Below are 25,567 nucleotides of genomic sequence, written 5' to 3' on the forward strand. Positions count from 1 at the left end.
CCCACCCTCAGTGTTTCTTCTCTACCATGCACGTGCTTCTGACCTCCCTACTTCTTGTTGTCCTCTCGTGGCCGCGCTAATGAAAAATGAAAAAGCCCTTCCATTTTTGAGAAGCAAACTGGTAAATTTCAGCATCTTCTGATGCATCGCAAATGTTCAGAGTTTTTAGGAAGTCGTTTATTTAAAGTCTTCAGAATAATTTTGGTAGACAGTGTGCAAGGTTAAGAAAACCTCTGAATGCTTGTATTTGATCTGCAGGTACCTGACTATGCCACAAGGATTAAAGAGCCGATGGATCTTTCAACAGTTCTGACTCAAATTGACTCGCGCCAGTACCTCGCTGCCGGAGACTAGCTGAAGGACATCGATCTAATCTGTAACAATGCCTTAGAGTACTACCCGGATCAAAGATCTACAGGTGAGGATGTGCTTTTTAGCCCTAGTTTAAAAAATCTGTCGAACGTATAGATGGATAAATGCTGTGTGCGGACAATAGACTTCGGATGGATTAGATGATTTTGGACGTCCACAGAGTACATCTCTTACCACATTGTAAATATTTTATCATTTTGCTACTTGGGCATGGAATTGTGATATAAGTGTTCCCCAGGAACTTGTGTTTTTGTTTTAATTAACTTCGATGTTGTTATGCTGAAAATATTCACTGAGAGAACCTTTCGGAACCAAGCTATGAAGAAAGCAATTTTCTTCTGTGATCAAAACAGTTTCATTGGTTGGTAGACAACATTCAGTTAAAGTGTGTAAAATTTCAGATCGTCACAGCGCCTATGTTTTGCAAGACACTGCATATTCAATGGTGAGGAACGAAATGGATACAGAGTTTAGACGACTTTGTGAACAAATTAAAGAATCTCGTGAGAAAAGAGGTACGTGCTTTAACGCTAAGGATTTGAAGACTTGTCTCTGCATTTGTAACTGAAAATGCACGACGAAGATCTTTGGTATCTATTCTTTCTTGCAAGGTCGCACCTCTGCAGCGCGTGCTCCATGCGACAACTCCAAGTCACCACAGCAGAACCCTGCTACTGAAGACGAGAAACCAGATGAAGAGAGTAATGAAAATGAGGAGATGCCAGCGGCACCTGTAGATGCCAGTACACCCATTTCTAATGGCAAGTTGCATTTTATTCAGCTGCTCTTGTCATTCATACCTTCTCCGTTCTTGAGGCGCAACAGGTGTCTCTGATGCCTGGCTCTTTATGGCAGAGGTAGTTTGTTTTCAAATCGACTTCCAAATGGGAGAGAGAAATCCAGAGGTCATTCATTCAATATAGTGATGAATTAAAGTTCAAAGAAAGTTGGTTCATTTGATGTACTCTTACTGGAACTTCATTTTGTAAACAGAACGACCCCCCACTCAAGGATATCACAGCTTCCCTCCCGTACTAAAAATGATAGTACTCACCCTTGTAGGAGCAGCAATGTGAAGAAGGTCAAGGGCAGTAAGAAGGGTTCGAAACTTTGATATAACAAGCCTTTCACTTTTTTTGACAGAGCTCCTAATAAGCATCTTTAGCAAGGTCTGGAGATGGGAGAAAAACTCAAACTAGATTTTAATTCTAGGATGTATAATGTCAAGCTTGACTGTTCCTCTGAACAGTCAATTGAATTTAATTTTTTTTAATTTAAATTAATTAGTTTAGTTTTTTTAATTTAAATTCAACTGAATTTAAAGTTTTGAATTTAAATTCCAATTGAATTTATTGAAAAAATTCCAATTGAATTTAATGTTTTGTTGTTGTAGTTTTTCACGAAACACTAAGTTTATGTGAAAGGTTTTGCTGCAATATCTTTTTGCCAAGGATATTAAGCTTAAGTTATCCACAAGAAAACGGTGGGGAGAGGGAAGCTTTAGTTTTGAAAGCTTTTTTTTTTTTTTTTTTTTTTTTCTCTCCAGGTTTTTCTTGAGCACAGCAGCGTTTCAGTGTCTGCCTGCCATTAGTTGCCCCACTACCAAGTCAGGAGGGTCAATTAAACTTGCGTGAGGCAGAATTTCTTTATCTGAATCTACGTGGTTCACATAAATATATTCTTGTTTCCTTCTTTCCCTAGGATTATTCTTCTCCCAGTATTGAATGTTTCAACGGACACTGTTTAAGATCAATGAGCAAAAGCATCCTGCGGTGTTCAGTCTCCAGCTTTGAAGAAAGTATGGCGATACTGAGGGGAAATGTCAAGAGAAGACGCTTTTCAAGGTACTGTATTTCTATATGTTCAATCTCTGTTCGATTTGTAGATTGAAAAGCAAGAGAGAAAGCATGTGCAGTGAGTTGTGGCCTGATAAACCTCCGGCTAAAATCAGCAGAGGCCTAAGAGCATGCTGATGGTGTACCAGTACCTTAAAACTAGAATCCCTCTTCTCAGTGAAAGTCTTCCGCTTTTCTAAAAAAAACATGTTTTTTTCCCCAACCCCTTTGAGGTGTTGTTGTGGTTTAACCCGGCCGGCAGCTAAACACCACACAGCCCTTCTCCAACCCTCCCACCTCCCTCTCTGGGATGGGGGAGAGAAACGGGACAGTGAAGCCTGCGAGTTGAGATAAAGGCAGTTTATTAAGACAGGAAAATAATGATGATGATGATGATGATGATAGTACTGCTACTAGTAATGTGTACAAAACAAGTGATGTACAATGCAGTTGCTCACTACCCGCTGACCAGTGCCCAGCGTAACCCCTAGCAGCCCGGCTGCCCCGCCCTATCCATGGTGCAGCGTGTTGCCATAAGGCATAGAATTCTTTGGCCAGTTGGGGTCGGCCATCCTGAGTCTGTCCCCTCGCAGCTGTTGCTGTGCGCCGATTCTGATCGCTAGTAGGACAGTGAGACACCGAAAGGTCCTTGGCTTGTTGTAAGTACTGCTCTGCAGCAATCGAAACATCGGGGTGGTATCAGCACTCTTCTAAACATCCTTTCACACATTCTAAGCCAAAACATAGCAACCTACCCGCTACTAGGAGGAGAACTAACTCTGCCCTAACTGAAACCAGGACATGTATCTTTTCCACTTGGGTGCTATTGCTCATAATTTTGAGAATTCAACATGAGCAAGCTAGGAAATGTGGGTACATACAGAACCGCGTGTATATGGTACGCAACAGACTTGGGATGTGGATTCTGCGTGAGGCCTACAGGCTTCTCTTTGTATACCATGGAGCATTGGCTTGTAAACATGGTGAAATTTCCCATCCTTGATGGGTCTAATACAACAAGTCTTTTCTCCCTTCTCTGCCCGGTCCTCTTTCTTAATGTAGGCAGTTGAGAAAGCCAAAATTGGAACGAAAAAAAGAATATAACACAGGTAAGTGGCTGTAAGTCCCCGGGATACCTATTTGCGCTGGTTACTGAAGAGGATGGCACTTGGTCACTCCATGGCTTTCATTTGGCCCCAAAGCCTTCTGTAGTCAGCTGAATTCACTCCTCAGTGACTTTTCTGTGAAGAGAGGTAGGTGCAAATAGGAGATTTTATGAATTCCTTGGGGAGGGAGCAGTGTGAATTGCAGCTTGGTAGGCACAAAGCAAACTGTTCTAATTGTGCAAAGGAGATCGATACTTGATAAGTTCAAACTTAGTTTTATAGCTGGCAAGCACAAAAGTAAACCTTAGCTGTGATCCTAGCAGCACAGTGGTGTAGCTCTTCCCTTCCCCTTGTCCTCTTGGCTCTTTTAATGACAGTGCAAGCAACAAACCTGTGCCAAAGGGTGCTGTATGGCAAACAATGGGCAGGCTTTTTTCTAAAAAGCACGAGTTTGAGTTGTCTGGTGTTTGGGTGTTTCTCTTGAAACGATTCTTCCCTCCTTGAGCTGTTAGATCCTAATGCAGGAAATGGAAGTGCTGCATGCATAAACAGAGTAATCAAACATACACCTCTTAGGAAGAGGCTTGCAATGTCATAGTGTTTGTTTTGAGCACTGTTAGATACAGTTTGACATGACTGGAGTGAAAACACCTTAGAGAAAGGTGTTGATTGTTCTCACTTTTCCAAGACAGAAATAACCGGAGTAGATTTCCCTCCTGCATGGAACAAAAGTTGCACGTTTGTTTTTGTCTGGCTAGCTTTCAGTCTCTTTAAAAATTTCCCTACAGGTCCCAGTTTTAAGTAGACAGTTTAAACGTGCAGAGCGATGAAGAAGTGGAATGCAGTGGTTGTGACACCAACTTCTGATCTGAAATGTAAAGAAAACTCAATCCACTTCAGGGTGCCTTTTTTGTTTGTCTGTTTCCATTTTACAAGAGCAACGGTGAAATAAGGAGAATCCCATCTTCACTGTTTCAAAATCCTTTGTTTCTGCGTTTCAGTCACCAGAACATTGAGGAGTAGAGCTGGTGCAAAAACTGTGAGACGAGTCCACGGAGAAAACAGGGACGTGGAGCTGCGCCGCAGCTGTAGAGTCGGACACAGTCGGTACTCGACTACTAACTCGTCCATTCTATTTGACAAACTTATGACAAAGTAAGTCATCTTTTCTTGCAGACCTCTTAGAATGATCTTTCTTAGCAAGCCTTTGCACTATGGCATGATGTTGGCCTCGACTTGTTCTTTATTTTGACAGCAAAGAGGTATGGCTGCTCCTGGCATTTCCTTCATGTTTACAGGGAGACACCGTTACCTGGCTAGATAAACAGATTTTCTTGAAGGTGCTATTTCAGCATATAAGAATTGATTTAAAAAACAACAACAAAAGTGCTTCATGGCTTGCTAGTTTTGTAATCTCACGTTTCTCCAGGAATACTTGATTTGCTGCATTTCACCATTACACTCGTCAGCGCCGCTGATTCTGGTTTATCACTATTTGCATTGCAAATCTCCTTGTCCAAAGCTTAAACTGATGTATGCACTGCTTGAAAACAAAACCTGAAGTTGCAGAGCAGTAGACTCAAGTCATTATGCTAGCCGCTGTGTAACCATACTGCTTTCCAAACATAAGATGTCCAGCTTATTTTGTTTCTATGAAGAGTTTAAACGGCTCCCGTTAAGCAAAGATGTCCGCACACTGATACTATTAAGCAAGGATTCCACCTCCTTTGGCTGAGGTCTGCTCCCTTACTTGCATTCGAACATTCATCCAAGTAGCCTGCAATTCCACACTCTCGGGGGAAAGTCCATAGAATAGAAAAGGTTCCTCCAGTCTCTTCCTCAGCCTTTTTTTGAAGCATGCAATAAAGCAAAACATTCACAGGCTGCCCTTCCATGCAAAACAAGGCAAATTAGTAAGACAGGAGCCACAAAACTGATTGTCCTTTAAAGTTAAAATGAGATTTGAAATAGATCGAGTTAGCAAGTGTTGTAAGTCTGTAGCTAAGTCTGGTTTTGCCAATGCAGCACAATTCCCTATCACGTCGCCAGAGCTGCTTCTGTAGCTCCAAGAAGCAAAACTGCTTTGAAAAAATACAGTGTCATCAAAGCATTCGTTGGCTCAGTAGGCACGGCTCAGGTTCAACAAGTTTGTGAAAAAATGAGTACTAACAGAAGCAGCAGGGTCCAAAGAAACACTTTATGTCCCCACTGCGAAATGAGGGGCTTTACCTTGAGTGTTATGCACACTGTCAATAGAAAAGCACTGTAACAGAATCTGCCACGGCAGTTTGCATGTTACTGAAAGACCATCAGAGTGGGACTGCAGCAAGATCATTGCGAAGTTGCAAAAAAAACATGTGGGGGTGGGAGTTTAGTTGCGTTAGATAACACAATCTTAGATAAAGATTTTGGTCTTAACGTAAAAGTAAGGATGTCTACTGATCTCTTCAACTCCAACAACTGAAGCCCAAGTCTGAAAAATCGCCTTTAAGAATGCAAAGAAAATATTTAACTCTTCTGTATGTTCATACTTTGCTATCAAGCAAAGGAATGAATGCTGATGCCTTAACTATGTAGGGCTGTAGCTTACAGAGAGACTACACCTTCCTGTTTTTTTCCCTTTAAAAACGTTAAATGCATGTGAAATTATTTGGGGGTGTTTTCACATGCAAAGCCGAATGCAGTGCATGCAAGCCCTGTCATCTTCTTCCTCTAGTAGTGTCGCGTTAAGGGGTGTAGCCGATCGACCGTCATGGGTCCCGTCGGATTCAGGGTGCTGAACTATCACGGTCACGGATTCACCAACAACGCAGTACGGCCTCGCTCTAGTCGCATTCAAGGAGAACTCTCACAGCTAGGAAGAATGCAATTAAGTGCAATTTCTTACGGCGACAGGTACACAGGTTCTTTGGATTGTCAGTGATAAATTCACCGTCTGCAAAAGCAAGCTAGCATGCATGAAATGCACAGGTACACAGCCTAGGTATTAAGACATTAAAAAGCATCAAAACTCTAGAGATTTCTAAGATTCCACAGAGACGCCTGGTATAAGCAAGCGTTCAGATCTTACCCCACGGCGTCCCAATGGAGTGGGGGTGGGGGAGTGAGAGGCTCAGCCTGTCGAGTGATGTCAGAAGGAATCCTTCCTGATAGTATCTTCCCTAACATCCCCTTTCTCTTAAAGCAAGTGATATTATTTTCTATCTTTAAGGTGGAGCTTGAGTGACTCTAGTCATGCATATCTTGGTTGTGCTTGGTAGAAATGATCTCACTTGCGTTTAAAGGTACAGGCTCTGAGAAATTCCGAGGGCGTGCTCAGTGAGGGGTGGTTGCACCTTGGAGGCGGGTAGCTTTTGGGATGGAGGTGTGCTTATGATGCCTAGTCGCTTAAGGCAATTACTCCACAAGTAGTAACTTAGTGTTGATTTAACTACAGCATATCTAAAACACAAGAAGGATGTTAGTATGGAAGAAGCCGATGAAACCAGTCCTTAAATCTTACTACTTATTGTGCGTGAGCAGACTGGCGTGAGTTTTAGCTATACTGGCAAATATCAAACCACACCTGTGTCGTCCCAAAGCTGGGAAAAAAAACAAAAACAAAAACAAAAACAAAAACAAGGAAATGTTGAAGCAAATAGGGAGGCCTGTAGCTTGTGCAGTCTTTTAGCTGAGAAAATAAAGAAGGAGAGAGACAGGTAGCCTTGAGCTAGCAGAAGCAAGGAAGAGAAGGGCTAAAAGGGAAAAAACAGGAAGGAGAACACCAGCTCCAGACTGACCTATAGTAACCTTTTTCTCATTAAGGGTCATTAGCACATTAAAAATCACACCTGTCAAAATGCTAATCTATGCTAATGTGGGATTCGGTGTGTGTCCCCCCTCTCCTGTTCCCCCTCCCCCCCGGTATTCCTCTGTAATGCACAAGCTCAGTGGAGATAAGTTAGGTGAGCTGTAATAACCAATCCAAAGGAGCCAAAGAGAGAGTTTTCACAAGTTTCCTGTGTATAAATGACGGTGATTCGAGTCAGAGGTGTGCTTGCTTTGCGAAAGATGGCCAAGTACCTGACTCTGCAGAGTTCTATAAGTAATTATACAATTAAAAGACCTTCGTGTGCATTCCGACTCTGGGTGCTTATTGGCGCGGTGCACTCTGCACGAACCTGCGGACAACATCTGTACTCAGTGTCATGCCTACAGACAACCCTCTGCTGTTTATTTATTCCTGCATATTTTTCTGTGCATTCAACACAACCCCTTTGGCACAACTAGTTAACCACGTAGCTGCCAGTCCACCACTCAGTTGCACTTGTGAAGAGGAAAAGCTATTTCCATCTACTGTAGGAGCACATCCTCTAAATGCAAGCTTCACTCAGCTGGTCATTTACTGCAGGACAAGATTTGAAAACTGTTGTTGAGTTCTGGGTTTCCTGCTTACAGGAAAAATTAAGTGCTAGATCGCCCTCTACTCCGCTTTGTCTGCTGCATTTAATGGAGATTAAACTGATTTCGTTTGCTCCTCCGTTTATGGACAATGAGCTGAAGGAACAGGTACAGCACATTAGCCTGGAATGCCTTCCCTCCCAACCAAAGTAAACTGGAGCTGTAACTAAAACAAGCAGAAGCAAGGCTTCTGTGTTTTCAGCTGAATAAAGTTCCAACAAAATCATCCTCTGGGATTTGAAGCTTACTTCACATGACATGCCAACGACTCTTTTCCCTCTATTGTAAAGCGGATCCCTGCTGTTAGTTGCTCTAGAAGCAAAGGAATCGTCGGTTTGGTTAACAAATAGCCGCTTCTGCAAACGAGAAGTGTTGTGCTCTCTCTTCCCTTTGAATGACTCCACACTTCTCATCAGCTACTGGATTGCTGACCTAGAATCAGAGAACATCCCAAGGTGGAAAGGACTCCCAATAATCACCAAGTCCTACTCGTGGCTCCACACAGGACCACCCCAAACTGAGACCCGATGTCTGAGAGCATTGTTCAACACTTGTTGACCTCCGTCAGGCTCGGTGCCATGAGCAGTGCCCTGGGCAGCTGTCTCAGTAGCCAGCCACCCCCTCAGCGCAGCACCTGAGGCGCACGGGGCTCGGCGGGGCGGCCCGGGAGGGGAGGACGGCGGGGCGAAGTGGCAGCTCCCTCAGAGCCGTCTCCCCGCCGCCTCGGCCGCATGTCGGGGCTTTTTCGTGTCGGGGCTTTTTCGTGTTGCGCCCTCGGGCTCTCGCCGTGGGTGAGATGCTGCTCCCCAGCGCGGACCCCTTGCGCGTGGGGCCTGCCCGCGGCGGCGGCGGGAGGGAAACCCCAACCCCAAAGCCCTCCCGGCAGGCCGATCCGGCACCGACAGTAAACACACGCCGGAGGAAACGCTCTGGTTTTAGCCATGAGCAGCGCGGCCAGGTTCAAAAGGCGTCACGCTGGAGCTCCAGTTCGGCGGCGTTCCGAGGCCGTTGTGGCGGTTGTGGAGACGGCCCCGGCTGAGGTGGCTGCTGCTGTCGCTGCTGTCCCCTCTGTCCCTGCTGTTGCCGCTGTTGCTGCTGTTCCCGGACCTTGGAGACCCCCGGCGGCTCCCTGTGCCAGGCCCTGTGGCCCCGGGGAGCTGCCCGCCGCCTCGTCGGCCAGCCCGGCAGCAATCCTGCCAGCACAGAATAGCCCACTGCGTTTCAGGGTAAAGTGACGATTAATTTCTATTTCCTGGCCTGGGTGCTGCTTTCTTCTTTAAGGAAGCTTCAAGGTTAAAGGTTCAACTCAGTTATGTCAGGGTTCAACTCCGTTTCGTGAAGGGGCTCTTGTACGAAAGCTTAAGCTGGGATTGACTCTCTGCTAAGCGGAGGCCAAACGTGGACCTACTGAGAAGCAGGTCCTAAGTGATAACATTTTCTAAAGAGACTGCTAAACACATCTGAACAGTGCTGCTGCAGAACTCTGAATGGGGGGATAGCAACTGTCTTAACTGATCTGGAATCTTGAATTTACTTTTCAATGGACAAGAGGTGTGTCTCTCAAGGCAAACAAAGAGAGGAGTAACACCCTCTCTTGTCACTCATGTCAACATAAATTTATGCTCAGAGCGTAGGTGTAGGAACAGCATCGGTATGTATATGGAACATCGGGAGAGGAAGCTCTATCGGTATTTACAGTTTTTCTACTACCTTGCCAGAGAGACGTCATCTCCAAATGAGAAATGGATGTATTTTGAAACAGTGGTGGTGGATCGGATTTCTTCTTTCTAGTGTTAATATTTGCTCTTGAATCGTACTTAATACCTGGTAACACCTCAATCAGTTGTCAAAAATAAACTTAAAAATGTGTAAGGCTTATCTCATTGGTCAGTATAAAGATCAAGGTCTTCCCTTCCCTTCCCTTCCCCTTCCCTTCCCTTCCCTTCCCTTCCCTTCCCTTCCCTTCCCTTCCCTTCCCTTCCCTTCCCTTCCCTTCCCTTCCCTTCCCTTCCCTTCCCTTCCCTTCCCTTCCCTTCCCTTTTTTTCTTCTTTCCTTTCCTTTCCTTTCCTTTCCTTTCCTTTCCTTTCCTTTCCTTTCCTTTCCTTTCCTTTCCTTTCCTTTCCTTTCCTTTCCTTTCCTTTCCTTTCCTTTCCTTTCCTTTCCTTTCCTTTCCTTTCCTTTCCTTTCCTTTCCTTTCCTTTCCTTTTCCTTTCCTTTCCTTTCCTTTCCCCCCAGTATTGTTTTTCTGTTCTCCTTCTCACTGCAGTCTTGATTTTGTTTCTTGTCCCTTAAGTATGTTTCCAATGTGTTGCTGAAACATTTTCCCTTTCAATCCTAAAAAAGGAGCTGTCACTGGTGAAGATCGGAGCTTATCCCTGAGCCCAGGAGCTGTCACCTTAGTCTTCCAATCGGACAAGGACGACTTCATTTCTCATGTAAATGCATTTGTCAGGTTTGCGTATTGTTTTTTCAGGAATGGAAAGTGTGTATAGAATGGATTTAAAATCAATTTTAAATGTAAAACGTCAGGGCAAAAAAGTTCTAATTACAACCTCTGCACACAATTTGCCAGCTGTGGGACTAGGAGTTTTCTTATTTACTGTGTTTTGTTTAACGTGTCTGAAGTTTAATGGACAGCAATCAAGGCGTGCTAGAAATCTGAAAGCACTTTATGCTTTGTTCTCTCCGTCATTTTGGTATAACAAACTAGCTTATGTTTTAAACCCTCCATGAGGTTAGTGGTTTCCCTGAAGGTAACAAGTCCCTGTGTGCTACAGTAAGACAGTAACAAAACATGAAGTATAGAAGTTCATCCTGTCATTATTCAGCTTCTGCCTATGGACACACAACTACGCTTATTTAAAGCGGTATCACCTTGAAACCTAATCAGCATTTTAAAAAGGACTTTGTAGCAGTTACTGGCCTTTGTCCTGGAGGGCTGAGGTTTGTTTTGTTTTGTTTTACATTCAGCATTTCCGTTTCTAGCTTACATTCCCCTGTTGTTTTGCATGAGGAAAACGTGCAACTTTAGAAAGGAGAACGGAAAGAGCTGCTTTTTAGTCTAACTTTTCAGTTTGTCGTAGGAGTTTTAAATGTGGTAGGAGTAAAACACCAGAAGTACTGCTGCCAAAGTTATATTCAAACTCGTCTTTCTTGGAGAAGCAGAAGAAGCCCAGGGAGAAATAAATTTGCAAACATGCTCTTCATGCTCTCCTTTCCCAAGATTTCTCTGAGATATAGCCCATCCTCTGTGGGTTTTGAGGTATATGGTTCCCGGGAGTGAAAAGGAGGGCCAAACATCTCTCCTCTTGGATCTCAACATGCCAGGGCTTTAGTGTACTGCCACTTACGGCTCCGCTTTTTCACCTGGAAAAAGCAACCGCATGATGTAGACTGAGGAGCCCTCACAAATTAACTTGCCATCACCAAGTGACGCCCAGAAAAGGTGTATTTAAAAGCTAGGCTCATTATAGAATCACAACAAACCCCTCATGACTGGTGCAGTAGACAGTGAGGTAGAGGGCGAGCCCTGGAAAGACGGAAGAAAAGTAGCAGTGAGTTCTGGGTACCTTTGTGTAGACGAAACAGAAAAACGCAGGCAGTGAAGTAATAGTGTTCCGTTACTAATGCCAGCAATAGATAATTGCAACAATTATCTATTAGATCATAGGTACTAATTAACAGAAAATTGTGCAACTCCGGAAATCAATAAATAACTGATTCCCCTCAGAGAATGTCTTCTACATTTTTATATTAAAAAGACTCCAGAGTTGTAATGGATTAAAATCCTACGGAAGGGAAAGAAATGGCATCAGCCACTAGTTCTGCAGAAGCGAAAAGTAATACTGATAGAGTTTAGATGGAAATTTTCACTTTGTGTGTTTAGTTTGGGGATTCTTTTTAAATCATTCATACCAGCGATTTAGTTCTTAAGGCTGTTTCTTTGAGATTAAGTGACAGGACTTCTGTTACTCTTTTCTTCTTGGAATTCTTCTTGATAGTCTTACGTCAACCAGAACTTCTGTCTCTGTTGCAGATGTGAACAATGACCGTAGCTAAGAAGCCCAAATCTTCAAAGCCTAAAAAGCCCTCTTCAAGGCGGTCTGGCAAATCCAAGAAACCAAGTACTAAAATACTGATGTCACGCACCGCCAACTGGGGCCGGATAGTGCCTGCAGAAGATTCAAGCCAAGTCTCTGTGGCCCAAGGACGTGGAGGTGCTATTTACTGTAGATCATCTGAAAAATCTAAGGCTTTTGCCCCAAGAGATCTAAGTAAGTGTGCGTTTTATCCTGCCTCCATTGTCTTCAAAGCAAAAGTAGAAAATGCAGTTCTTACTTGTTGCACTGATAGAGAAGGGGACTACTGTGAACAAAGACTTCAAAAGCGAATCCCCTAAGGCAACTGAAGTGACTGATGTTACAGAAATTAATTTTGATATATTTACAGTCAACAGAGAAATATGGGGAGCTTTTTGTAATGCACAGATTCCTCCATGTCTTTTCTGTTTTGCAAAGAAAAGTGTTTGATTGTTGCTATTCACAGCTTCCATTTTTCACAGGTTTTTTGAATGATAACATTGCTCAGGAAAAGATCTGGTATCTGTAGGGGTACTGTCATTCCTAGTTCCTAGTTTTTACGTTTTTACCATATAATTTCAAGTCTAAGTTTGTGGTTTAAGTTATAATAAGGAAAAAAACAGTAGTTGAGTTAATCAGGTTAAAGATTATAGATGGAGAGGAACTTGGCATTAGGTGCTACAAACAGAATGGCAGTTAGCCTTGCCTTAGAAAAATTAAAATGGTTGACTAAAGTTGTTTGTTTTTTTTTTTTTTTTTTTCCCCAAAACATTGTGTTGACCAGCCAATTTGAATTTGGTGGTATTAAAGCTGTCTGCAATAAGTTTTTCTGGTTTGGATTGTAGCTAGCCCCTCTAGGTGCTCCTGCAGAATAGCATTTTTTTAAATACCTTTCTTAGAAACAAACAAACAAGATCTCTTTTTAAATTTAACTTTCTTGCAGTCGTTAATGATGGAATTGCTCCGCCACAGAGCATTCTTTTTCCACCTGAGAAGATTTGTATGGATTGGCGAGAAACACAAAGTGTTGGAGTTGGCCTGTACAATCTTGGCAACACATGTTTTCTTAATGCTACTCTACAGTGTTTGACCTACACACCCCCACTTGCCAATTACATGCTTTCTCTTGAGCACAGCCAGTCATGTGAGTACTTTCTAACAGTATTTTGAATCTGTTGGATAGCTCTGAAGGTGAAAGAACAGCAGTGATTCTGTGAGATAAGCTTATTTGCCTGATTTTACCTGTAGAAGCTGGCTTTGAGCACTGTATTAGCAGTGGGCTCCGAATAGCATATGGAGTGCAATTAATGCACCATGGTTTATTTATTTAGTTATTTATTTGATTGTTTGTTTGTTTGTTTATTAAAGGATCATTTATTGCTTCATGGGAATAATGAAGTGCATTGGACAGTAATGCATTTAGTAGTAATTTTAGAGAGTAATACATTTTGCAGGCTGTGGAGTTCACATTCCTGTCAGCCTTTACAACTGCGACTTTGCAGTAGTCTTTTAGATTTCTCATCACAACATGCATTTGAATACAGGCTTAGTGGATATTTTTATTCTGTAAAGTTGTGTGAAATGAAATGTTACAAGACTGTTGGGACATTGGCATCTTGGGAGAATAGAATGTAGCAAGGAGAGTGGATATTGTATCTATAGTTTAAATTGTACTTAGATGTTTGTAGTTATGGATATTTCGCTGGACTGGGATGCTTTGTTCTTTCACTCTTCAGGTCGTGAACAAGATTTTTGCATGATGTGCACGATGGAGACTCACATTAACCAGGCCCTGCGTTGCACTGTTGATGCCATCGAGCCCACGCATGTTATCAGTAATCTCAGTCGTAAGTGGCTTCAGATGTGTTTCTTTTCGATAGCTTGTAATCTTCAAATAATTATTTGATGTGTCTAAGTGGTTTTAACACTCAAATGAAGAGAGATTTTAGAAATACAAGAATGATTTCATTTTTAAATGAGGTCAATACTATCATCTTCTTGTTTAGGAATAGGACAACATTTCCGTTTTGGCAGTCAAGAAGACGCACACGAGTTCTTGCGCTATACTGTTGATGCTATGCAGGAAGCGTGCTTGAACGGAAGCACCGAGTAAGCATAAACAAGTTCACTTTCATACATTCTCTAGCACCTTCTAGTCCTTTATTTACTCTCAGAAATGATCTCTAGCACCTTTTAGCGCCTTATTTACTATCAGCAACGAAAGTCTACATCATCCTTGGTTTTCATCAAACTCTTTGAAGAGTTAACTCTGTGCCTTAAATCTTCTGAGGTCTGATTATAATTTATTTCCAGATTGGACAGATCTTCTCAAGCTACCACCATCATTCATCAAATATTTGGAGGATTTCTAAGATCGAGAGGTACTTGAAAAAATATTCCTGTCCTTAGAACTGATCTGTGTCTTTTGTCGGTAGTAAAGCAGTCCGTAGTTTGTCTAAAGTAGTATCTGTCAACAACTTGAATTTGGACAGTTAGTCTCCTTCACATAATGTTAAGCATTTATATTTTGTTTCCAGTGAAGTGCTTGAATTGCAAAGCAGTTTCGGATACGTATGAGGCATTTCTTGATATCACTTTGGATATAAAGGTAAGATGTTTTGTAAATATAATTCATGATGTTTAAGTACATGCATGACTTTCTAAATTAAACTTGTTTAACTTAAAAAAACAAACCACATATAATGTTAAAACGTAAGAGCTTGGTGGTGCTAAGGAAGTGGATTGGACTTTGTCCTTCCGTGGAACCCATGTAAATAGTCTCCACATTTGCATTGGGTTTAAGGGGAAAGAATTCTCTTTCTGCAAAAATTATAATGCTGTCATACTTCTTTGTTGTTCTACCTCAATATACATCTAATTGTTAGACTGATGAATTTGTCCCCAGTATTGATGACAAAGCACATTATAGATGCTGTCTAGGCTACTGGAAAAGTATTTGTTCCAAAGTCAAATGCCTTCCAGGTGAGGTCAATGCTGAGCATGCTCTTTCTGCCTCCTTCGTCACAGTAGATCGCTTGAGTATGTTAGTAAGATTCTCTTATAAACTACTAGTATGTCTGTGGAATTCTGAATTACGGTGACTTTACGCTCTTCTTTCTCACTGCTCTAGGCGGTTTCATCTGTTAGCAGAGCTCTGGAACTCTTTGTGAAACCTGAAGAGCTGGATGGAGAGAATTCCTATAAATGTAGCGAGTAAGATTTTGACGTCAGTTTTCTATGTTGCATGACTCTGTTGGACTACCTCTAAACTTTGGATCTACTTACAAGTTTTGTGGAAGTTTATAAAAGACTTGGATTTTTGTTTCTTTGGAGGGGGGAAGTCTTGTTCATAGGCATTCCCTATGGGTTTGCAATTCTCTGGCTTGTATTTTGCCATCAGAATTCAAAAAGAGCTACTTTTGTTCTTTCTATTTATTAGCTCTCGACAGTACTTTTCTTGATGTAAACTGCCCAGTTTCCGTTGTTCTCTGGGCTAGTGGCTGATTTTCACTGCTTACACCGTAGGTCCTACCTTGGAGCGGGCAATGTGTCAAACTGAACTATTTTGTTTCAAAGGATGGCAGATGGTTTCAGTGTCTTTCCAGACAAGCTCAGTACATGAAGACTTCCTACTGTTAAATGTCTCCCTCCTGTAGAATGACCATGTGCTTCTGTTGTATTTTTGATGTTGATAGTCGACCTATGTTGGAGATTATTTGCAATTTCTAGTCCTGGGGACCAAGGCTCTCTCGTTCCGCTTTCAGTATTTGTATTTCCCTTGAAAGCTGAAAGAATGTATCCAGGACTGGAGTTCAAATAGCCACTTTTGTAGACCAAGAAATGGTACCTTGCCATCCAACCTGGTAATACCCTTTCGTGAGAGATTCCTGTTCCCCCTATGCTCTGAGTTGTTGGGAAAATTGACCTTCTTCTGTGTATTAACAAACCTGACACGCAGTGCGTGGGTTTATGAAAAGAAAAAAGACCAACCTATTATGCAAGTAAATATCATTCAAATAGCATAGGCATGCGTGAGACATTAAAACGAGTTTGTTTGGGGGGCGAAAAAAGAAGATGCCTTCAAACACTTATCTCTGCTTGTTTTTAAGGTGTAAAAAGATGGTTCCTGCGTCCAAGAGATTTACCATACACCGTTCTTCCAAGGTTCTCACAATATCACTGAAAAGATTTGCAGATTTCACAGGTGGAAAGATCAACAAGGTATATTTACCACTGTAATGCAACTATATCATTGTGTAATGGGACATCCCCCAAAGCTGAAAGTTGTTAATATTTTCAGACAATAATTGTAGACTAACGACTATGGCTTATTCTTTCTCTTAATATCAATAAAGTTCCCGCTTGACAAGAAGCATATGCTTTCCTCTGAGAAGGCTGATTCATCAGGAAACAGTTCTCTGCAACTTCTAGTCTTAACCGTTGTTTATGGGAAGACTTATTTGTAGTGAATCAAGAAATATATTCTAGAAATATATTCTAGAAATATATTCTAGAAATAAATTCTAGTCTGTGTTTTTTGGAAGTGTTTTTCTCTGGCTAGTCCACGAAGTACTCTGGGATAATTTTTCTATCTTCTTGGTGTCTCTTTAGGAGGTGAAATATCCGGAGTATTTGGACCTGAGAGCCTACATGTCGCAGTCAATGGGAGAACCACTGCTCTATGCCTTATACGCGGTGCTGGTACATCACGGTGTCAGCTGTCACTCAGGACACTATATATGCTATGTAAAGGTAGAAGTCAACAGCATTTCTAACAGGGTAAAGGTTGTGCTGGCAAACCAATTAAAGCATGACTAGCAGCTACTGTTTCTAGGGAAAAAGATTTCATTATATTTTTATTTGACATGTGTGTATTTTGTTCCTATCCGTGATTTCAATTGGAAAACGTGCAATTCACCTAAAGAAATCGTTGTCTTTATTTGCAGGCTGGTAATGGACTTTGGTATCAGATGAATGATGCTAAAGTAGTGCGTACTGACATTAAAAGAGTTCTTGGTCAGCAAGCTTACGTACTTTTTTATATCAGGTAATAACAAATCTTAAAATGTGTTCAGAAGAGATTTACTTTCCTGTTATTGATATTTTTCTGTTTTGCAAGTGTTTTTCTTGCTATCCCAGGAGAAGATTATTATTTGTCTAATTCAGTTCTGTCTAACCTGAAATTCTCTGTGTCGTTTATTATCTTTTGTTGCTTGGCCTTAAACTGCAGCACTTGTGTAAATTGCTATCTATGTGTTATCTGTAGCTGGCTAATTTAGAGAAGGAGAGAAATGAAGGTCATCTGTAGAGAAGGCTTCCATATCGTATGAGCTGTTCCTCTAAAATGATAGGATGGGATTTAATCCAAGAGTAGGCTGAAAGAAAAACTAAACTACGATCACTGCTCTTTTCTGAAGGCGCTATGATTTGACACTTGGAGAATGTGCGTTTTACTTGCCAGCACCATCTTATCCCTGTTCATTCCCTCCGGGTCAGCAGGGGGCTAATAGTAAGCAGGCTGGATTTATGGGACCACGACTTCTTCCTCATATGATTAAGGTAATTCAGGGAAGCGGGAGGGCAGATAACGGCACCAAACTGCTAGTGGGTTTGGGGTTTGGTGTGGGGTTTTTTGTTTGGTTTTCGGCATCTTAGTTTTGTTTTCCTTCCCACGCCGCAGCTTTCTTCACAGCCCTCATGCTACAGCCAGAGTCATTCAAACAGTGGTTACTGCTAAATTGTGCAGCCATGCGACTCCATTACTTTATAGCTCCAAGATAGCTTTCTAAAGCACAGAGAGCTACGCTCTTTGACTATTTAAGCAGAGTGTACTAATCCTCAAATCATTTAAAAGAGGACTTGTTTTTCCTATCCTCGTCACTTTAGCTAAGACAGGGAAAACTCATTGTCTTATTCCTGAGCACCAGAACGATTACTTCAGGCTTTTCAGGGTATGTTCAAAGGGGAAAATAAATATATTTGGGAATAGCAGCAGGTAATGTTAAGTTGCTTGGCTGGTTTTCAAAGATGATGTTAATTTGATACCAATCTGCAGTAAACCAAAAGCAGGAATTGAATACGCTTATTGGACTTGCATTTATCCTTAAAGGGCAGTGTGTTTTTCTTTTTAGGTGTTAAGACCATTTGTAGAAACACTCAGTAGGAGAGTTTTGTGTTTCAAAATGTTACATGCAGTGTTTGCGTTAATCCATCTTGCAATTTCTTCTTTTTAAATACAGAATTCAAGCCGTTTAAATGGAAATGGATCCATAAAAGAGGACGCAAAGACCACTGGTATCACCCTAAAAAGGCCATCTTCAGCACCACCAATGGCCTGTGTTCAAAACCAGGCAATTACCAGGCCTTCAATGACTGATACGTCAAGAAAACAGAAGATCACCATCAGTATTCACAATAAATTGCCTGCTCGTCAGACTGTGTCACAGCCTAACTTTCTTAGCAGTGCTGTGGAGGATGAAGATCTCTACCAGGCTGTTCCTTCATCCACAATTACAAATTTGGTAATGCAAATGAAGCAAATGCAAACAAACAAAAAAGTTTCTGATGAAATTTTTGTGGAGCCAACAGTGAATGAAAATCCTAAACTCAGCTCTGATAACACAGTCCCTTATGGTGCAGAATCTTCAGGAAAATCTGAGGAGGAGTCAAAGGGCTTATTTCAAAGGAATTTGAAATGCAATGCAATGTCCTCTAATGGAATTTTGGTTGGAAAGGTAGTCCGTACATTGCAGCATTCCAATTCTTCCTGTCAGAATGCTGACAAAGGAAGATCCCAGCATGAGCTGCCAAAAAGAGATTCACTAAATGGTGCTATTAGGCTAGTTAATGAATCTAAAGAAAACGGACTGAAACTTGATGATTCCACTTGCCGAGTTGAACCTGTTAAACCTTCTGAGATGTTCTTTTCTAAAACAAATGGATTGCTTGAAACATAGATTTGCTCCATCGAGAATTTCTCACCTACGATGTATTCGGGAGTGTTTATTGTGTTCCTAATTCAGGTGAAATACTGAGAAAACACAGCACACATGTGATCGTAAGACTTTGTGGTATTATCCCCTTAGAATTTGCAGACCTGAGCTTATATTAGAACTTGTCAACTTAAGCTCAGCTGAGATAAAAATTCCTAAGTTTCATAAAGTAGATTTTGGGGGGTGAGTCGGGGTTATCTTTGAAGTGTAGATAATGCATACAACTCACAGCGGTCTTGCTTACCATTTAATGGAGAAATTCTGACAAGACTAGTCCTCAGTACTACTACAAATAGTATTTTTTTGTCTGCTGACTTGTGCGTTTTAATTGCAGATGCCTGGAGCTATGCCTTCAGTCAATCGAGAAGTCATCACGGAGTCCTTCACAGCCAGCCAGCTGAACAGCTTGTCAGAGGAAATGAGGTAAAATGAGCACAGTCTGATTAAGACAAGACTTTATGGAAGTTCGTTACAGTTTTATCTGTCTACTAATAGTATTTAATGGAAGGATTTAAATTAGTACAATTCCATACTGTGTGTCCAGTGTCACGAACAGAACTAATGATCAGCACTGAGCATATCACTCTGATGCAGGTTGGTGCCTCAAGGAGAACTTGTGTTCCTTTATAGAATGTTTTTCTCCACTGTCTGGAGAAACACTGGCTGTTCCCCGCTCGCCCCTATGCCTTTTTTCTCAGAGCAGCAGGTGGAAGGAGACAGATGCGTTTGCTTTTTTAGTGCAATGGCTTCAGAAGCAAGAGGGGAAAAAGCACTTTCTCTGGGAGCTGAAGAAGGTGTCCTAATCACAGGAGAGGTTTCTAAATGGCATATCTTTGCGAGCGTTCCTGTAGTCCGGAGGTTTTTGTTTGTTTGTTTGCCTTTGGAAGGTTTTACTCTTAATATTCACGTCCTTCAGCAGAAGTGAGAAATGGGTTTTTATTTTATGCAGTGTTGCGGAACCTCCGAAATCTCCTGGGAATGATGAATACCTCGCCCAGTACCAATGTGATGACCGTGGAGACAAGGAGAAACCAAGAAGATCAAAAGAATGTGACCTCATTTCAAAAGAAAATGTTTTGTACGGCAAAGACTCTTCTGAGCCTGGTGAGAAATTGCGGCAAACTTCCTCTCTCAAGTCTGACACTGAATGTAGCTCTAACAATCTTTCTTCCTTAGCTATTGCAGATAGACGCCAAGATACAAAGGACAAGACTAAAACCACTGACAAAGAGCATTACCGAAGAAAGAGGGAACATGCTCCTAGTGAAGAGAAGGAGAGTCAAAAAGCAGGTCCTTCCAGCAAGAGGAGGTGTTCTCAGAGCGTGGAATTTGTTGAGCAAAAGAGTCACAAGCAGGAGTACTGGGAGGGAAGCAGGTACAGATCTTTCCCTCGTGAAAGAAACAGCCCTGAGAATGGCAGAAGAGCAGTCAAATATTCAAAGTACAGATCTGGCAGCGGAGGAAGATCAGAACAAGGTAGCAATAGGTACTACCGATCCAAAGGGGAAAGAAGTTGGAGCAGAGAAAGATACTATCGAGACGAAGCACGGAGATGGGAAAGATGTAGCTATTACAAGGATTACTATTCACCTCATGCGACAGGAGACAGTAGAGAGAGAAAGTTCTCTCACGGCGATGCAGCCTTTGACAGATTGACTGCAACTTACTACAGCAGGTCACATAAGCATTATCATTACAAAAGCGGATGGCCTCACGGTTCCCTCTTGAGAGAGGAAGATGTACGTCGCTTTAGCACACCCCGAGCAGACTTGCATCGTTGCTCGGTACCTCAGCAACATTCCGGAAGACATTCTCGTGAAAGACATGCGCTTCCACCTGTGTCAGCTCATTTGGAGAACTGTCGCCAGAAAAATGAAACAGAAGGAAACAGAAAAAGAAAATATACCCGTGCAGAAGGTAGTGAAAGTGAAATAGAAAGGAAAGACAGAAAGATAGAAAAGGAGCTTGTAGGTGGTGAAAAAAATGCAAAAATATCACAAGTTCTGGAAGAAAAAGAAGTCTAAGGATAAACATGGAGAGAAGGATTCCAAGTAAGCAAGGATTCCAGCATACTCCGCATTTTTTATCCTAAGTCTTTTCTGGGTGCTTCTCATGTCTTCCTTTTTTTTTTTTTTTTTTTTTTTTTCTGGTAGTTTCTAAGTTATTTAGATAGCATCAGCTGGCTGGGGATCATGTTGTTAGGTTGATCAGTGAAGACAGGAAAGCTCTTGCTGAATTGTGTCAGAGCACTAGCTTTGGACCACATAGTTTGAATCACATCCGTACACCATTCCAGATTAGGTTAAAAGATTTTTTCTGCTTGCACATATTCCAGAGCTAGCCGTTGTTAATGATCTGTGTACAAACCAGGACCTATGGTCCTTCAATCTGACGGCTTAAGTTTGCTGCATCTAAAGTAAGTTGTGTGTGCACAAAGCACCACAAAATAGCTGACATGCTGCAAATCATCACCTGTGGTAAAATAAATCAAGTTTCATATAGGCAACAAGTGCCACATCTTTTTTTCCCTTTTTAACTTGCATGTTTCTTTCAGACTTCATGATTTGTGTTTCTGTGCGCTCCACTTTGACAATGCCAATCGCAAGCGTAAGAAAAAGAAGAAAAAGGAGAAGAAAAAGAAGAAAAAGGAGAAACACCAGGAAAACGAAAGGCTCCTTGGAACAGTTAGATCCTCGTTTCCAGAAGATAACGCGGGAGAAGAAGGAAGAATCCCATCCTCCAGATGGCTCTTCATGTCAGTAATGCAGAAGTGAGAGCAGTAAACAACCTTACAAGGAAGGGAAGACTTCCAGTGCAGGCGAAAGCAAGAAATACTGCTCCATCGCATCCAACGACTATACTAAAGGTAAGCGGCCGCAGCGTGTGTGAGGAATTCCTTTTATATTAATCTCGAGATTATTTCAAACAGTCTTGAAGTGCTTGATGACTTAACAGTCTGCAGATTTATTATGAAATCAAAAAAAAACCCCACTTGGTAGACTATTTTTTTCCCAGTTTTGAATGACCACTAGGAAAGAAGGCCTGAAATAAAGAGGTTAAAGGCAAATGGTTTTCATTTGGTTTGATGATGAAGTGGCAAACAAGATGAAGAGTTGCAAGCTCCCTTCTTAAATTCAGTCCAGCCAAGTAGGAAAAGTAAATGTGGACAGCTGTATCTTGGCAAAGAAGACAGTAGGGAGCAAGGAGGTTTAGCAGTCAAGATGGAAGGTGATGCCATGAGGCTTAGAGGCTAGTAATGTTCTAATGAACATGGCCAAGTCTTGCGCTGGGCAGCCTGCTTGGGTCCAAAGCCTGCAGTCCTCCCCAAGATGTCGGCGAGGGGCTGGTGAGCCGTTGGGACGGAACCCCCGTTGCCCGGGTTCCCCAAGCAACCGCCCCACTCTCCAGCCACCATGGCAGGTCCAGCAGCCGGCTCCCGCTCCTCCCGGGGCTGCGGCCCTGCTGGCGAGCCCAGCGCCCCAGAGCTCAGCCCAGCGGCCTTTTTCCCACAGAGGGTTTCCCCAGACGGCTTCCGCGGCTTGCGCAGACGCAAAACTCCCCCTTCGTCGTCCCAGCCGTGCCGCCAACGGTGGCTGCCTGGCTGCTGCCCTCCCTCCCCGGAGCGACGGCGCTGCCCTTGCAGCCCCCGCAGGTACCCACCCTCCCCTCCGCGCTGCCCCAGGCCACCGTCTGGCACGTGGTGCCAGGGGTCCAGGGGCAGGTGCTGCAGCTCCCCGCCGGGGTGCAGCTGCCACCTGGGGGGCACCTCCCAGCCCAGGGGCACCACCTGCAGCTTGGGCAGCTCCCCGCCGGGGGGCAGCTCCCTGCTGTGGGGCAGCTCCCCGCCGTGGGGCACCAGCTGCAGCTGGTGCAGCTCCCCGCTGTGGGGCAAAACCTGCAGCTGGTGCAGCTCCCCGCTGTGGAGCAAAACCTGCAGCTGGTGCAGCTCCCCGCTGTGGGGCAAAACCTGCAGCTGGTGCAGCTCCCCGCTGTGGAGCAAAACCTGCAGCTGGTGCAGCTCCCAACCATGGGGCACCAGCTGCAGCTGGTGCAGCTCCCCGCCGGGGGGCAGCTCCCCCACACCGCTCCTCCCTGTGCCCCCGTCCATCAGTGGGGACAGCCCATGGTGACGGGGACACTGGTACCCCCACCATGTGCTGGGGCTGGGGCCCAGGGCCATGCTCCATGGGGAGCTCCTGCACCCCGCAGGCACCTGCCTGTTGCAGGCCCCCGCCCAGCGCAACCCCCCGCCACCCCTCGTCCCGGGGCCTCCGCTGTGGGGACAGGCGCTCCCCACGCCCCACACCCTGAGCAGCAGCCGGGGGCAGCTGCCGGAGCCCTGCTTGCACGCCGTGGGGCTCAGCAAGGACCAGGGGACCCCGCTGCCCGGCCCCACTGCCCCCGAGCCTGCCCAGGCTCCAAGGACCGCCAGCACCCAGACGGCGACGCCTGACGGTGAGTTTGGGGCTGGCACAGCCGGCCACTGGGCGCCCCACACCCAGGGGCCATGGGAAAGCTGACATCGCCCGTCTTGGGGGATTTTCTTGCTTCGTCCTCAGCGGCGACAGCCCCGCAGGTGCCTGAGGAGCCCCCGCAGCTGCCCGAGCTGGGCCCTGATGCCTTTGCCGAGGCCTTTCCAGAGCTGGCAGGGGACAGCCAGCAGCTGCAGCACATGCAGGACGAGCTCCTGGCTGACCTGGACATCCCCATCCCCGGCATGGAGGAGCTGCTCAGCTGGCTCGATGCCGTGGAGCCCCAGGACGCCTTCCCCGATTTGCCCAGCAGTCCTGCCCTCAGCCGCTTCCTCTCGCAGCTGCCCGACCTCTGCGAGGACATCGAGGAGCCGAGCACGCAGGGACTGGAAGCCACAGGAGCCCTCGGTGAGGTCCCCTCAACCCCTGGGCTGCGCCCCGAGAAGCTTGAGGGTGGGCTGTCGCTGCAGTCCCCCGTCATGCCAGCAGTGAGCCCCCCGCTCAGCCCTGCAGCCAGTCCCCTGCCCAGTGCGCTTAGGAGCCCCCTACCCAGTCCACCCCTGAGTCCCCCCAGGAGCCTCCCTGACACCCAGCTCCTCAGTGCCCTTAGTAGACCCCAGCCCCAACCCCCCCAGCGTTCCCTCAAGACCCGCCCCAACCCCAAGGTCCCCAGTGCCCTTAGTAGACCCCAGCCCAAATCCCCCCCGAGTTCTCCCAAGAAACGCCCCAACCCCAAGGGCCGCAGTGCCTTTAGTAGACCCCAGCCCAAATCCCCCCCGAGTTCCCCCAAGAAACGCCCCAACCCCAAGGGCCGCAGTGACCATAGGAGACCCCTGCCCAAACGCCCCCTGGGTCCCCTCAAGAGCCCCCCGCCTGCCCCTGCGTCCACCGGCACCAAGCGGGGGGCCAAGCGCCCTGCGCCCAGCAGCACCCCCGGGACAGCGCAGAGCTGCCAGCACAGGAGGCCGACGACAGAGAACCCCCCCGGCAAGGAGAGGAAGACGCTGCTGGGCCAGGCTGGCCAAGGCCGCAAGAGACCGTGCCAGGGGAAGACGGGTGGCAGCAGCACGGTGGCTGGCAGCAGCAGGGAAGCAGGCAGCAGCGGGCAGCAGCTGGCGATCAACAGCACCACGGCACCCAGCAAGAGAGCGCGAAGCCCGGGGGCTGCAGGGGGGCAAGGAGCAGCGGCACCACCTCCCCGCAGAGCGCGGCTGCTGCCGGAGACTCCGAGTGGGGAGCCCCGTGCCGTGCGGCCCCAGGACAGGCTCTGTCCCCAGGCCAGCGGGGCCAAGACGCTGCAGCGCCAGCAGCCGGGGACAAAGACCCCCAGCGAGACTTTGCAGCCGCTGGGGGCCAGGGCCAAGGCGCTGGGGTCAATGCGCCAGCCGCCCTGTGTGCAGCCGCAGCCCACCTCCAGCAGCCCCAGCAGCATGCCCAGCGCCCCGCCGACAGTGCCAGGCTCCAGCGCTGTGCCCGCTGCCCCCCAGCCCCCAGCTGGCGGCAAGGAAAAGGAGGTGCCAGCACCACCAGGCAGCACAGCATGAACAGGGGATGCTGCCATAGAGCTGGCGCCCAGAGAGCTGGGCCTGCCAGCCACGGGGGGCCAAGCGCAGCGTCCAGCTCTGCCCATGCAGCCGCGCACGCTGCAGCGTCCGGCGCAGCCCCGCGTGGACTACGTGCCCTGCGTGGGGCCTTGGGCGGGCCGCGACGCAGCGCCCACGCCGCTGGAGGAGCAGGAGGAGTCGGTGCCCATCACGCCGCAGCAGCGTCCCGAGCGGGAGCGCCTGAAGAAGCTGGCCCAGGAGGAGCGGCAGCGGGCGGCCCACCAGACCAAGATCGGCCCCGTGCAATTCTTCGTGCAGCGGCAGAAGGACCACGCCATAGCCTACTATTACGGCTACCCGTGACCGACCTCGGGCTTCTCCTCGACGGCCCCTGCAGCACCCAGGCAGGCACAGAGACCTCTGCAGGCACCTGCTCCAGCTTCAGCCACGCTCCTCAGCCCTTGCCCCTCTCGCTTGCCCTCTCCCCTCTCTCGTGCTGGAGCTAGGGGATGGGCTTGCCACTCACAGGGATGGCAACAGCGCCAATGGCAAATGCGCGCGCGCCTCACCCAGGAAGGTGGCAATGGCAAGCTGGGGAGATGCTGGCAGCAGCTGGGCTGGGAAAGCTTGGCCATGGCAACTGCTGCTTGGGACACCAAAGGGCTGAGAGACAAGACTTGGTTCTTCTTTCGGGGCATTGCTCTTCTTTCCTGCCTTCTGGATTCA

The 25,567-nt window shown here is 45.7% G+C and overlaps 1 pseudogene across 1 annotated transcript; it reads left to right on the forward strand.

Moving 5' to 3' along the window:
* The first annotated feature begins 11,799 nt into the window (after positions 1–11,799).
* LOC311216094 (ubiquitin carboxyl-terminal hydrolase 42-like) lies at positions 11,800–21,085 on the forward strand (annotated as a pseudogene). The gene is made up of 14 exons: positions 11,800–12,028; positions 12,777–12,977; positions 13,570–13,680; positions 13,840–13,942; positions 14,147–14,214; positions 14,371–14,441; positions 14,964–15,046; positions 15,943–16,054; positions 16,445–16,585; positions 16,780–16,880; positions 17,251–17,392; positions 18,073–18,780; positions 19,160–19,248; positions 20,246–21,085. The product of its transcript is annotated as a ubiquitin carboxyl-terminal hydrolase 42-like (transcript).
* The last annotated feature ends 4,482 nt before the right edge of the window (positions 21,086–25,567 follow it).

This window comes from Netta rufina (genome assembly GCF_964035555.1).
Source record: "Netta rufina genome assembly, chromosome: 18".
In the NCBI taxonomy this organism is placed as follows: domain Eukaryota; kingdom Metazoa; phylum Chordata; class Aves; order Anseriformes; family Anatidae; genus Netta; species Netta rufina.